We start from the raw sequence: 16740 nt of genomic DNA, 5'->3' as shown, positions 1-16740 counted from the left end.
AGCTTATCTCTGATACACGCATAATAAATAGACATTTGCACATAAAGGTGATTGTATCAGCTCTATCCCCGCCCCTCCCCGTTTCATATAATAGCATTAAACACAGTTTCAAAATAAAATACAAAGACAAAAAAAGGGTCTGATCTCGGGGCCACCTATTCTCCATGGGAGAATGATCCCTTTCGGACCTGCCTGGGAGCTCGAGGAGGCCCTTACCCGCCCCACAGGCCTGGCGGTGCCGCAGGGAAGAGAAAAAGAAGCCGAGGTCCGGCCCCAGTCCCTGGATGCTGAGACCCAGGGGCGCGTGCACGGAGGACAAAAGGGACTTAGGGTGGGGGCGGGACACAGAAAACTGCCGCGACCGCCAGTGCCCAGGGCTCAGACGGACCAGGCGCTGGACCAGAAGCATTCAACTTCGGGTAAACAGAGGCCCTCGGGGCAGAAGAGGAGCAAAGGAAAAAGTGCTAATCCGGTCCATGATCCCTATGGGGAGGGCGTGGCAGCGGCCCGGGAGGCGGCACAGCCCGCCCCGCCCCACTCGGCCCGACCTCCGGGCGCATCGCTCCGCCCGCGGGGCTCGGGAGCCTCGCGCCCCGCCTCCCGCCTAAGGCTGCCGTCCGCGGTCACGGCCTCGGAGAGGCTAAGAACACCAATCCCAATCTCTGACCCGCCCGACCCGGCCAGCGGGGGATCGCGGGGGGCGATGGCTGCCAAGGCCGCCTGAAGCGCTGGTGCGGGACAAGAGGGTCCCCAGGACAAGGGCCGGGTCGCGCCCCACCGGGCCCGCGAGCCGGCTACGCCTGACACCCGGCGCCCGGCTTGGGGTCCGCTCCGCCGTCGCGCGGCCCCAGGGCGGGTGGCCCGAAGCCCTCGTGGCCGTAACCACGCAGCGCCGCCTCCTGCTAGGCCTCCAGAATGGTGTGGCGCTCCTCGGGAGAGAAGTCCATGGAGAAGGGGTGACCTGCAGGATGTGCCGCTTGAAGGTGCTCACCTTGAGCGTGGCCAGCGCGCCCCCGCACACCGCGCACACCTGGCCGCGCCGGCCTCGGTCGTCGTCCATCAGGTAGGTGTCGCCCCGCCAGCGCGGCTGGTTGTTCCGCAGCTGCTCCCGGACTCCTGGCCGTCCCCATCATCCTCCTCTTCCTCGGCGGGCCGCTCCAACGGAGTCCCCGGAGATAACGGGACGTCGCCTGGGCCCTTCGGCGGGCAAGCTTGGAGGCTGACCCCTCCTCCTCCTCCTCCTCCTCAGCCCCTGGGCCCCCAGCCCCAGGTGGGCATCCCAGCTGTTGCTGATGACTTCCTCTCCCGGGGACTCCAGTGCAGGGAGTAGGGGTGCTTCTGGCGGAAGTGCCGCTTGATGGTGCTGAGTTTGCGGGTGGCCCGCAAGCTGCCGCACACCATGCCGTGCTGGGCGGGGTTGACGTCCCGCAGGTTCTCCAGCCGCCAGTGGTCCTGGAAGTAGCGCCGGTGATCACAGCCAGGGATGCGACTCTTTCCAGGCCTCGAGGCCGTGGCCTCACAATGGTTAGCGTATTTCCTGCCTGAAGATGCTGGTCCCCTGGCCCTGGAGAAGGGCAGGGGGCTCCTCCCCCAGGACCCCAATGCACCCCTATCCAGCTGAAGATCTTGTCCGCCGCCGCTCGATGCGGCAGGCAGCAGCCGTGGGCCCCGTGCCGAGGCCACTGCTGGCCCGGAGCCGCCCCTACCGCCGCCACTCCGGCTCCGGTGTCCCCGCCGGGCTCCATGCGCTGCGCTGCAGAGCGGGGCCCGGGGACCCGTGGGGCGGCCGGCCGCGTGGACAGCTGGCTGCTCGCTGGGTGGCGCGGACTGGAATGGGGTGGGGATTCCTATCTGGGGCCCCTGGGGCTCCTTTAAGGGCTCCTGGGTAAATTTAAGGGAGTCGCGCTTAATGATGTCCTTGAAGGAAATCATTATTTAATGACTAACAGAGGAGGGTAAATTTCAAATGAGAGTAAGATGGAGGCACAAGAGAGAGAGGTGGTGATAGTGATGATTGCGATAGATGTCATGTAGAATAATTGTTACGCTTTATCCAAGAATCTTCTTAGAGGGAATAAATGCACAACCTTCAAAGACAGCAGACATAGAAGCCACATTGGGTGGGCTGAGAGTTGAGCATGGGGTGTGAAAGTGGAGAGAGTGTACTGCAGGGAAGTGTGGCTGTAGAGGAAGGGATAGAGGGTAACTGCTGAGAGATAAGATAATAAAAGGAGCAGAGAATGCTGTCATTGCAAAAATAATTAGAGACGTCAGACTTAACACCTTGCCAGAAGAGAGCCTGGATGAAGAAGTTGGGTATTTGAGGAAGAAAGAAACATCTGATAGGGTGGATATTTCAGACAAAATATAATGGAAATCTCTTATGGACAGTGAGAAATATGTTATTTCATGTAAATTATTAAAATTCAGCAAGATGAAAACAAATTTCTGAATCTTCATTGGCTATTTTACTTTGTAAAAACTGAATTGTGTGTGAGAGAGACACTGTGTGTGCAAATATTAAATATTGAGACCATCGTAAATTTCCATCCTACCAGTAAGAGGCTGGAATTTGCTATTTTTCCTCTACCGTTTTCTTCCATTTCTGCTTTGTTGCTTAAAATCCTTTGAGAAGTATGTTTTCTTTTCCTAACTTCAACATAAAGGCATTAAAATTCCTCCATTTTCCACCCTGAAACATATGCGTGCATTTGCTATATATGGCAAAGTTGGATAAACAGCTCTAAGCTTACTGAGCTTTCAGATCCTTCCTAGAGGCTTCTAGCAACTCTTCTGTAATTACTTTTGGGTATCAAGGGACCTATAAAAATGCAAGAAATTGTTGCTTATTTCAGGCATTCTTTGGAGGTTCAAATATTTTCTTTCTCTTTGGCTTACACAAGAATTTAAGTCATAATGATATTCTAAAGATTTTTGATGACTTACAAAATGTGTCCCATGTTTGAATATGTCCAACTGGTCAAAAAGGATGTGATAAGTGTGGGTTCTCCACTCACCAATCCTGCCCTTTGATGACTTGGTATGCTTAACTGGGTGGGGAGCACACTATTTTGTGTCCATGGGTACATGGATCTTCAGGGTGACAAAGGAGATACCAGAGAATGAAGTGAGAAGTGGTTAAGATGAAAATTCCATTTAGCTGTGAAAGTGAGGATCTCCTGTTGAAGTTCAATATAATTTTGCAAAAAGGTTTTAATTCTGATGCTTGTTGGAAAATTGTAGATTAATCAAAACTAGTGAAATAAAAGTAAGTGTTCCAAACCCAAAATCTAAAGCATAAGAACTTTCTGTTGGACTGCTTTCCAAACTAAAACTGTATAGCCCGATTTAGAACACTCAATTCTGATCGGCTCCACTTTTCACTTTTCTCTCAAAAAAAATTTTACACTCACAGAATATTATCAAAAGAGATGCAGAGTTCATAGGTACCTTTCATCAAGGTTTTTGCTAATGTTAAACATTTTAAATAACTATAGAACAATGATTAAAAACCAAGACATTTTCATTGCTGCAATTTATTCAAATTTTACTCCTATTTTCCTCCAATCTACATTTGCTGTCCCAGAATCTAACTCAGATCCCACATTATGTCTGAGGTCAAAACTTCTCCTCAAACTTCTGCAACCCACAGGGTCTTTCTTTCTTTTGTATCATTCTCTTCCTTCCCGCCTTCCTTCCTTCCTTCCCTCCCTCCCTCTCTCCTTCCTTCCTTCCTTCCTACCCTCCCTCCTTCCTTCCTTCCATTCATTCTTCCCTCCATCTTCCTTCCTTCCTCCCTCCCTCCTGACCTCTTTTCCTCCCTCCTTCCCTTTTCCCTCTTTCCTTACCTTCCTCCCTTTCTTCTCTCCCTGTTTCTCCCTCAGTCCTTCCTTCCTCCCTCCCTCCCTCCCTTCCTTCCTCTCTTTTCTTTCTCCTCTTTCTTTCTTCCTTTCCTTCCCTCCCTCCCTCTCCTTTTCTCCACTTTCTTCCATCCTTTTTGCCTCAGTCTCTCAGTCCCGCCCTCCCTTTTCTCCTTTCCTTCCTTCCTCCCTCCTTTTCTCCCTGCTTTCCTTCCTTCCTTTTTCTCTGGCCAGAGTGTTTGAAGAAGGAGTTCTTTCACAATCTTTACATTTTTAAGCACCTTGCTCACTTGTCCTGTGGAGAGCGACTTCATTTAATTTTGTGTGATATTTACTAATTATTCTGTTGAAGTTGTTATTTTCTAAACTCACTGTGTAGTCTCAGCTGGCCTTCATCTCAGGATCCTCCTATTCAATCCTGCTGGAATTATACACACAGACCAAACTGTGCGCTTTTGACATGACTGTCATGCCATGACCTGCTCTTCTTGGAGCAACATCTCAAGGGACACAATACAAATAAATGCTATTATTGCTGATGCCATTGCTCCCTTGGTTTAGAAGCTGTCCCCGTGTTTCTCCACTCTAAAGTTACTGTACCTCTTTCTGTAACTAATGAGTGTCTTTGGAGAAATATCTGGTTATCTATAGACTTGCCTCACAATATCAGGAGCCATCAGTGGATCTAGCCTGTATCAGTTATCGCTGTGCTTTTCTAATGATAGTAATGATTTCCCTAGTATTTGAATAATATTCTTTGCAATGATTAAATCAAATTTCTTTGTCAGAGATGTATGGCTGTTTATCTTAATCTGTGGATTACAATTGAACATTTTTGTCATTCAGTTTGTTACTCAAGTTGACCCGGTTTGTGAGGGACACACACTCACACACACATACACAGATACGACACACACACATACACAAATACACACGCACATACACACAAATACAGACATACACAAATACGCACATTCACACATACACACACATACATACACACACATACACACACAGTCACACACACAGTCTCACACACACACATACACACTCACACACGCACACATACACACACATACACACTCAGACAAACTTATACACATACACACACATACACAGTCACACACAAATACAAATGCACATACACACGCACACAAACAGAAACACACATACACACACATACACACACACATACACACGCACATACAAACATACACAGCACATACACACATACACAAATACACATGCACATACACAGAGATGCAAACACACGTGCACACACACAGACACACAGAGAGACACACGCACATACACACACATACACAAATACAAACACACATACACAAATACACATGCACACACACACATACCATACACTCACATACACCCACATACACACTCACACACACATAGACATACACAGACACACACACATACACACATGAACACATGCACATACACATACACACACTTACACACATACACACAAACACAAATACACACGCACATACACACATATACATGCATGTACACACACATACAAATGCACATACACACATACACACACATACACAAATACACATGCACATACACACTCACACATACACAGATGCACACACACGCATACACACGTGCACATACACACACCTACACACAGATTGACACATACTTACACACACATGCACACACATGTACACGCATATACACACACATACACAAATACACATATACACACGCATATACACGCACATGCACCCACAAACACACTCACACACATACATACACACACAGACACACTCACACACACGTAGACATACACAGACACACACACATACACACAGATACAAACACTCATGCACATACACACACATACACACGCATATACACACAGACACACATACACACACATAAACACACACGCGCACATACACACACATAAACACACATACACAAACACATATACACACATACACTGACACACACATACATTCGCAGATATTCACACATACACATATGTACACACATACATACACACGCACACATACTCACATACACACACATGCACACATACACACGTGGACACACACATATACGTATACTCACGCACATAACAATACACACGCACATACCCACATACACACATGCACATGCAAACACATACACTCATATACGCACATACACACAGAAGCACACACATGTGCATGCACACAGACACACGCTCATACACACACATACACAAATACACACACACATACTAACATACACACAGATACACTCACATACACATACACACACATACACACGCACATACACAGACACACGCACACATGCATATAAACATGCACACACACATACACACACGTACACATGCACATAAACACACCCAATTGCACATACACACACACATAGAACTCACACACACGTACACACATACACACATGCACACACCCATACAGACGTACACAAGTACATACACACACATACACACGCACACACACACATACACACATGCACATACACAAATACACACACATACACAGACACACACAAATACACACACACATACACACTGACATACACACACATAAGAACATACACACATACACAACCACATACACACAGATACACACATACACATGCACACACACCTATGTACACATAAACACACATACACACTCATACACATACACAGACACACATATAAACACATGCATACCCACATACACACACACACATGCACACGCCCATATGCACACAAACACATGCACACATACACACACACACATACCCACAGACGCAGATACACACACACATACAAACAATCACACACATACACACACACAAACCCACACACCCGCAATCATTACGAGAGGAATTAAGACCCAAAGCTTTATTAAATTACGTAAATTAGTCACTAAGCAGCACAGAATCTACACTGTATTTTCGTCACCTGTATCTAGGCGCTTTGTGTTGGGTTGTTTCATTTTGGCATTGGTTCCACAATCACAGTGCACGGTGATGCTGTGTCCAGTGTTTTCTGAATTTCTCATCCATGACTGTCCCATTTCCTTGATAATCAGAAGGCAAGTGTCACCATTCTATGGCCAATGCAGACGCTAAGTGGCGATTCCTAGGAAAGCTTAGCACCACTGTGTGGGATATTATCATCATTTCAAAATAACCAGCTGTCCTAAATTAGCAGGGTTACCTTCCTTGGCATATTATGCTTTTGGAATATGGAATAATTCATCCAACAGTCTTAGATCCAGTGTCTGAAGTATTGACTTGTGCTATGAGCAAAACGTTCTCAAGTAAAGAATCCCTGAACCTGGTTTTGTGAAAATAGAAGAAACAGTTTCTGTGAGCTTAGTAGAGAATGAGAAAGCCTCTGTGATGCAGTGTGTGTGGTTCCAGGTTCATGGGCACCAAACCATGTCATTTCCACTATCTCTCACCTGGACTGCTATAAGACCTGTCACCCACTTTCCAACTGCATTCATTCTGGCACTGCTCTGCTCCATTTTCCATATTGTTGTCAGGTCTGTCATGGGTCACATCTAGTTTCTCATGGTGTGCCAATAGAGCTTTAACTTTGGGCTGCAAAGTCTGACCTGCATTGTCCTTACCACCCTGCTCTGTCTTCATCCTGATCCTCTCCTCTCTGCTGCAGTGCCATCCGAGAGTCTAATTCCATGGTATGTCCTTGGGAAGATCACACAAATTCTGTACCCATGCTGACCCTCTGCTTGGAACAGTCTTCTTCCCCAGTTCTCATTGGTAAATTCTTTATATTCTGTGGACTGTGGATCACGCATCTATTGCTCACACAAGGCTTTCCTCAATCCCATGGGCAAGCAGAAAAGGGAACAGAACAAGCAAGTCTCCATGAGTCACAGACCTCATAATTGTTGGGATTTGATGGTTTGATTTATGTATATTTTAGTTCACTTGATTAATGAATGAGTCCTCACTAGACTTAAAACCCCTGGAGACAAGAATCATTTTTTTCTTTTAAAATCTGTTACCTAATATCTTCTGGAACAAAGCAGGCACTCAGTGATATTTTTGAGATGCTGAAAGAAGCATTTTAAAACTGCTTGGAGATCTACATGGTTCCATGAGTACTTTTATTTGAACAGGGAAATTTGTACCATATTGCAGTGGTAGAAATCCTTCTGCTGAAGATAAAGTCTAACAAACCCTTCACCAAGATATGGTTTTGCTCGGGACTATACTATAGACCCACCTTCATCACGTATATGCAGCACAGAAACCCACTCCCCAGAACAAACAGCTTGTTCAGGAATATGAGGGGAGTGAAACCTAGGAGATAGGTGCATGACAGACTGTGGAAGTAAAGGAAGGTCAGGTGTGCTTTTGTTAAAAGGAAAAATGAGACCTGTCAAAACTATTCTAGGAATGGGGGGAGGGAGGATTAAAGAGAATGATGGAAGGGGTGAATTCAACTACGTTATATTGTAAGCTCTTTTGTAAATGTCACAGTGTATCACCAATACAGCAATAATATGATAATAAAATGTAAAGGAATAAAAAAGAAGAGGTGAGAAAAGTTATACTTGCTCTTTATATATAATCATCTTTGGTCACAAACTCTGGCAAAGAGTGTTGGTCCAGGTTGACAGGTGCTGAGAAAATGCCATCACACAGGCTGTTGGGCAAGGTTGGGGGTCTTTGTGGATTTGATTTGGTGGAGACTCTTGGAATAGTTTTGGTGACAAGGAAAATGTGCATGAGGAATCTCTTCCTGGCTGGTTATGTTAGGGTTGGACTTAAGTGATTCTGTGTTAATTTTGACACCTTTCACACTTCTACTGTCTTTTAATCTATGGACCATATGCATATTTTTCCTCTTGCATCGGAGCTTACAAAGACCAAGGACTGTGGTATTTACTGTGCTCAGCTTCCCAACAGATACCATCTTTCCTGTATTTAATGCAAATACAAAGACTGTGTGTTGACTCTGAATCTGATCCATGATATCCACTAATTATTGCAGCTAGATTCTTCATATATGTCTTTCAGTGCTGCCGAAAACCATCATAGTTAGCATCCCATAATGTGGGGTGGGGGGGCAGAGACTCTGGACAAAGCAAAGTGAGGAAAGTACTTCCTCTAAATTTGAAAAATAATTTAAAGCGGAAAATATATTTATGTTAAAGGGAGAACATGCGCGGGAGTAATAGGGAAAGAGAAGGAAACCTAAAACTTGAATGTGGTTGATGTGCTAACTCTAGAGCAGCAAATAAAGTAATCTTCAATAACCAGAGGCCACTATGAGAAGGGAACTAGCAAGTTGTGACGAGGTCTGATAGAGAGGAAGCAATGTGGGTTGTAATACACAAGTGCATGGAAGCAATGGTAGGAATCACTCTGTACAGCTATCTTTATCTCTAACTAGCAAAAATGCTACATCTTTCTTATTATCTCCTATGTTTTCTATTCAACAAAATCGGAGAACAAGAGAGCAGAACAGGCTCTGACTGGAAGCAGGAGGATGGGGATGTGGCCCAAACAATGTAAACACATGTGAGTAAATTTTAAAATGCTAAAAAAAGAAAAAAATATATACTTATGTGACAGTCATTAGATGACAACAGATGACTACTGGGCCAAGATTGGGTAAAGCAACCTCTCTGTTCAATTCTCTCACCTGGAAATTTGAAGATGATGAAAACAGAGTGTACCTTTTTATACATACAAAACTATATGAACTTGATCCATGCCCATCTTTGCAAGAAGTAGACTGAGCAGGCTATTGAGTCTTGTGATCATTAGTTTTGCCCACCATACTTTGAGGTAATCTGTGACTTAAAAACTTTATCTGTAAATTATAACTACAAGAGCTGAGCCTTATCCTTGAAGTATATACGAGATTGCATAGGTTATGACAGCAAAGTGAAATACTCAATTGCTAATGAAATTTATGGAATAAATGATCTTATGCAAAAACAACCATGGTGTTTGATAGAAGAAGAAATCTATTGCCTCTTAGAGATGACTGAGCACTATGCCTTACACATGTGGGAAGGAACAAGTTCTGCTGGAGGTAATTATCAGTGTGAAAGTGAGCTGTTCACAAGTACAGAGTCTCCCATGACAAGGCAGAGACATCAGCCACACTTATATGATAGCTCTGTCATGTGTGAAGATGAAAATCAACAAAATTCTAACATTTCTAGAATTCCTCAAGGGATTAAATGTTCAGTTCCCCTTCTGCCTATTAAAAACACAAACCCACACATTATGAGGCCATCTCATAAAGATAAAAAGACTTTATCAAGTGGAATTTTAAAAAACAATCTCAGGCATCCTGTCTACATATTTGTGAGAGTGGTATGCATTCAATCTCACCTAGGCAAAATCGTGTATGAACTGGCATGGATGAGTACTATCTGTTCCAAATACGTAGAAATACTGAGAGAAAATAATGGTTCAAGTGTATTTCTCAAGTGTGTAATCAGAAGTAAAATCAGAGGTTTAAAAAAGTCTGTATTTACTGATTTAGGTTCTGGACTCAGATAAGAGTGAAGAGTAAGGAGAAGTTTTATTAGTACTGAAATGGGAACAGGAAATGAGAACTCTGGCTTGCATGAAGCAAGGAGCAGGAACAGATGAGACATCTAGCATAAAACCTGTAACAACTTCACTGTTCATGAAGCTAGAGATAGAGAAAAATGATGGGGAAGGTGGATTGCAGGCAAACCTAAGTCACAGCTAGAAAGAGAAACAGTGGTGAGAAGTGAGTGATCTAAGGAAGGGTCAGGATATAGAGCCTTTGCAGCTTAGTTGCCTCAAAATATCAGAATGTGCCTATCACTGATAAAATTCCTTCTGCTTTAAAAGGCTCAAACTCAAAAGTACAACCACAGAATATCTCCACGATGCAATTTCATAGAAAATAACTCCACTAGTAGTGAACGTTCTCTCCCTCTTTCACACACACACACACAGAGAGAGAGAGAGAGAGAGAGAGAAGAGGAGTTAAGATTCATGAAAAATAGAGTTCAGTTTCCTTTAGCAGGAAAACAGGACTTCAAAGATAAGATTGCACGTAGTGCAAATTTTCCAGACTTAAGTAAATGCTGACATTCTCAGATGGAAAGAATATTGTGTCACAGATAGAAGAATGTAAACAGTAATCAATAGTTGAAATTCTGAGACAAACCAAATCCTCAGAGTCAAAGAGGAAAAGCTCACATCTCAGTGGATAAGGGAGAAATCTAGGACCCACTTTCTGTTACTTTCTGACCATTTCCACTATCCTTGAACTGCTAAGAACTCCTCACTCAGGTTGACCTTATAGATTGCACCTGTGGGTTTGCTCCCAGGCTTCTGGTTGGTGTCAGTAGCACCCCTTCAGAATCCCAGGTTGTTGACCCTTCTTGCAATATCAATACTAATTCCAACAGATTACCTGCAGATAAAAAGAAAATCAGACATTATAGTTTTCATCAGAAATAACAGAGAAGTCCCCTCCCAAATTAAAGGACTCCAGGGTAGGGATTCAAGGTAAAAACATATTTGTAATGGAAATATTGCTCATGAGGAAGTAAAAATCAAAAAGACTAACCGAACATCCACAATGTGAACTAGTGATATTAAATATTCTTAAAGATTAATAAATAATGTGCTTCTATTAAAAAGAAAAGTGATCTTGTCTGTGACTTGGTATGAAAAGTTTCCACCATGGAATTTCCATGTGTTTTGACATAAATCAAGTCCAAGGCAAATGTGGTAAATAACAAATTTGCATTAAAATGCTGACTCAACAATGGGGGAAACCAGAGTCATATTTTTCTAAATTTATTGAATCCTTTAAAGAGGATTATAGCATTAGTTGGTACCTATTCGAAATCAAGTAAGTGTGTTAAAATGTTTTGGAAAAACATTGGGGAATCTAAACAGAATTCATATTTTCCAAACCAATACAGGGAGTGAAGGGGACAATATTTTTAAACACAGAAAGAATGATGGGGAATTAAACATTTTAGAACCCACTACATTGCAATGTTGCACTGGGCACTGTTTATTCCCAAGTAAGAGGGTCAGAAAGCTCTTCTATGTTATTTGCTTTTATATTTTGTCTAATTTTGCCACTGATTTTCAGCCTAAAGTCACTGTCATTACGTTCCGCTCATCTGCCCCATCAGAACGTATCTGCCCTCACAGTGGTTTCAGAAGTTTCCCACAGAGACCAGGTAAAAACTGAAGAAAGGATATGGAGCTGATGTGAGGAACAACACTCAGTTTGCACTTAGCTTCAATCTGAAGCATCACTTGATAATGTTCACCATGTTTAAGGAAGGCTACATGGTGCTACAAAGAATTCTTAGGAAGGAAGGGTTTGTGGATTTAAATCTTGTAATGTAAGTAAAACATAATCAAGGTCTGCAAACAGATGAGAAATTTTTAAAACAGTGTTTATCAGAATTACAAGTTTTAGAATGCATTTAATAATCTCTAAAATCTCTGAGCTTCTAACTTTGTAATTTTCATGTTTGTCCTTTGATGTTATCATCGGTGAAAAACATGTGGTATTCCCATTTTATACAGAAATATTATCCAAAAGCGAAGTAAATGTTAGATAAATAAGCAACGCTGGTTGCCTAATTTGCATCTAGAAAAATGAGTTTGGTTGGTTTCTTATCTTCTAAAACACTGCAAATTTATTTTAGTACTTTAGCATTCTTAACAAGGGGTTCTCCCTCAGTGAGTTTTGAGATTTTTTTTTTATGAAATAAAAGAAAATCTGATCGTAAACAATGTTTCATTAATGTAAGGCATGAAGAGTGTGGAGGGGGAAATTTTGAGGGACATATTTATAGTGTGGAACGAGTGTATGGCATTAATATTTTCCTGATGACTCTACTTGATTTATTAGTTCAGCCAAGTTTTCTTTACCCTATGGGAAGGCGTTTTCGATGAAAAGAAAGTCCACTGATTTACACTGCAGTACAAGCTCCTTAATACAGGAAACTACGCTCTCAGAACATACTCTAAAAAAAAGACTTCAGGCTACCTTTGTGACAACATAATTCTTTGCAGTTTTATATGGTTCAGAGTCGGAAGTGTTTGTCAGCAATAAATTTGCAACTGAAGAATTCTCTGTTCTCCATTGGATCAAGATCTCTAGACACTGAAAGAATGCTTTGTAATATTTTTGCATTTTTTGGGCTGAAATAATAAAAATTGCCTTCTATTGTTGATGTATTCTTCCATTAACATCCAGTGCCTAAATAAGATGAGTTATGGCATCTTGGAAAAACAGTTCTTAAACTACTATATTTTTGGCATATCCATTCATCATTTACAAGCATCCTTAATATAGATCTTTGCAAATGCAGCAACAATCTGATGTGATTTCTCATACTTAGAAACACAAAACACAACTATTCAAAAAGCATGAAAGCACCAATGCAAAATAATGGAACTTTTTTATGATGGGATTTTAATTAAATACTTTGTTTTCTATGAATGTTTTAGTTCAGAGCTTATTTTTATTTTTAAATGTAGTTTATAGCTTCAATGCTTGACTATTCAATGAATCTTGAAAGTAACAGGATAATTATAGGATCCATTATTAATTATGATCACAAAACTGAACTTACTGAATGTCACTGATTATAAATCTGAGTAAAAGTAGAGCACAGGTTTCTTCAGAAGCACTTCTATAATATATTTTTGTGACTTATTCATTTTAAAAAGAAGCAGCTTTACTTGACAAAAATTCCAGTAAAGCTTGATTCAGTACATGTATATGAAAATTGAGAAAGAAAAATGATTTTACATACTGTGATCAAATAATTTTTAGCTATAAATTGAACAGAACTGTGATATTAAATCTGAAAATGATAGTAAAAACCACAAGTTGGAAGCTAGTCCCAGATATTTATACCCTCTTAGATTATTATGAACAAAGCCACCTTAAAATAGCTCATATTTTAATGTAATGTAGTTGTATATCAGCAAAATTCAACTAATGCCCTATGGGATTTAACAGTGTACTTTGATGATTTCTGGACTAATTTATATCTTAATTTGTACATTGGTCTTTGAAACCAGTTAATAATTCATGCATTCATATGATGCAGAAATTGCAAATTCCTTTAAAGCTTTCTAAATTCCCCTTCGGAATGCCTGTCTTATCTTACCGTGTACCACAAGCACAGCTCCTGGAAAAGAACCACTTTTCAAACCATGCTTCAAGCAAAAGTTACTCACTCCACGTGGAACTGTATCAGAAAGTGCTCTCAGGGATGAAGGTGAAGCCATGGCGCCACCTTCATACCTTTGATAGCAACCCAAGGAACATTACATCAGCTGGAAGTGGGGAGCTCTTGAGCAGGGAATGGCTTGATCACTGTCACAGAGATTAGCACACACACACATACACACCATTAGTACCTGGTCTGGAGCGCCCGGAACCGTTCGGCTAAATGTAGTTAGAGCCGAGCCTGGGCCAGGTTCGCCTAAGGGGAGGACGCCTGGACCAGAGGAAAGATGAGTGGACTCTGACTTGCACTTTTCAGGCCAGGGAGCTGACAGGTCTTCTGTCACTCAGGTCTGAATAGGGAGGGGCCTGGCTCATCAGCCAATCAGGAACGCTATCTGTGGACGCAGGCTCTGTCTGGTGAGGAGCGCGGGCATATGGAGCTCCACTGCCCAAAGCGCGGAGTTGGGTTCCGTAGCCTCCGTATTGCAGGTCGGCTTTTGTTGTGAGAAGCTCCAGGTGTCCCCGCGAGGATCATTAAAAGCAAGCCAAAGCTCGGGAGGACACACCTTAGAAGATCCATTCGGAACCTCACAACGATTTGTAAGGAACCCCTACGTAAAAGTCACAACTTTAATTACATCCTCATGAGCTCTGGGCCTCACCTTGTACAGACTTTAGAACTGAGCCAAAAAAGCAGCAGGGCAGGAAAATCACACAACTGGGTAACAGAATATGTCACAGACAGGTTAAAAGCCAGGCAAGGAAAGGTGGAAGGAAGTGACTGGAGGTCACGGTCAGTTTATTGTCTGTCTCTTGTGGATTTTTCACCCAGTTGTGGTTTTGTCCATCAAAACTGCTTCTCCTGAACCTGCGTGTCAAGGTTGTGTTAGTGGCAGCTGCCTCTTCTGAGCTGACCTTGGCTAAGACTCTGTCATGTGGAAAGGCAGGGTGTTAGGTCCCTTAGCTCCTCTAAGGTGAGGGTGAATGGGCTGTTCACTCTAGGGAGGAGCAAAGGATTCAAAGATAGTGTGTGTGTGGGGGGGTGTGGAATCAAAGATCGTGGTCCCCTGAAGTCAGCCTGTCCTTAAGGTGATGGTACAGGAGAAATGGTGTGCGGGCTCAGGCCACGGGTGGGTCAGAGATCCCAGGTCTGGTGGAAGCAAGAAACTTAAGGAGAGTTGGGTCAATTGTTTTTTCACAATCAACTCAGCTATCCATGTTTGTTTGTTTGTTTTCTTACGCAGTGTTGTCACTTTTGACCATGGACATGTTTGTTCCTTTTGAATATGTACATTCATTTTCACATGTTTTTAATCCTTATTCGTTTTGTGTTGCTGCTTGCTGAACCTAGATGCTCTTACATAATATTAGACAATCTATAGATTTCTTAGTCTGAAGCTCTTCAGTGTTATTAGGCATTTGATATATCTAGGACATTAAAAGGTTTTTGGGGTTGTTTAAAGCTGTGATTTGGGAATTACAGAATTTCTCTGTTTTTTGGTGGTACCAAGGTTTGAACTCAGGGCCTCAAGCTTCCTAGGCAGGAGCTCTTACTACTTGATCCACTTCACCAGCCCTTTTTTTTCATGATGGCTTTTTTCCAAATATGGTTTTGCAAAGTTTTTGTCCAGATCGGTTTCCAGCCAAAATCCTCCTGATCTCTGCTTCCTGAGTAGGTAGGAATTACAGGTATGAGTCACTGACTCCAGACTCAAATTACAGTATTTTCTATATCTGTTTAGCCTGCAAATCTTGGTGACAGTGAGCTCTTTCTAAGGATATGTGCCATTCTCTTTCCTTCTTTTACCTGTTGACATTCTCAAATAAAAGGTATAATTTTTATTTGTGGGCATACTGAATTATCCTTCCTCAGTCCTGTCTAGTTTTTCATTCAGAGTAGTCTACAAGAACGCAAGTACAAACATCTGATGTCTGTCTCTCTGTTTAGTCACAGGGGATGCACTCACTTCCCTGAGAAGCAACTTGGTTTTTGCTCTGTGGGCCCTGGGCTTAAAGTCAAGGCCAGGTGCTTCCTAGGCAGGCACTGTAATCCTTTAGCCACTACATCAGCTGGTTTTTTGGAGGTATTTTTGAGATGCTGTTGGGCAAACTGTTTGCCTGGGTTGGCTTCCAACCCTGATCCTCTTGATCTCTACCTTCTTAGCCAATTAAAGTGATTTTTTTTAATCTGCTTTTCTTGTTTTGTTTTGAACTCAGGGTCTCACACTTACTAGGCAGGTGCTCTCACTTGCACTGTCCTAGTTCTTTTATGTGGTGGGATTGTCCAGGTCTGGCTTCAAACTGCTCCCCTCCTGATATCTGAAGCCTGAGTAACTAGGATTACATACATAAGGCACCAGCATGCCTAACCCAATTGAAGTTTTGATTCCTTTGGACATTATATCTACATTTCCCCCAAGTCTTTGTGTTCAAAATTGTTTTCATTTTGTTTTTGTTTTTTTCTGAGAATTAAAATGTTATTGAAAAACTGACAATATAGGTCATTTTATGCCTTACAAAATCAAATACAGTTACATTATCCTTGAGAGGCTTTCTATGAGAAAACATAAATTTACTGATTCGTAGGTCAACAGTGTTTCTTTCTTCCAAAAGAGCAACCTTCCCTGAGCCTGACTTCTTCTGTAG

General features: G+C 42.5%; 1 pseudogene; it reads right to left on the bottom strand.

Annotated features, from left to right (window-relative positions):
* Positions 1–794: 794 nt before the first annotated feature.
* LOC109702528 (zinc finger translocation-associated protein-like) lies at positions 795–1745 on the bottom strand (annotated as a pseudogene).
* Between the last annotated feature and the right edge of the window lie 14995 nt (positions 1746–16740).

This window comes from Castor canadensis, chromosome 14 (genome assembly GCF_047511655.1).
Source record: "Castor canadensis chromosome 14, mCasCan1.hap1v2, whole genome shotgun sequence".
Lineage (NCBI taxonomy): Eukaryota > Metazoa > Chordata > Mammalia > Rodentia > Castoridae > Castor > Castor canadensis.
Note: the sequence above shows the minus strand (reverse complement) of the source record. Positions and strands in the feature narration are given on the sequence as shown.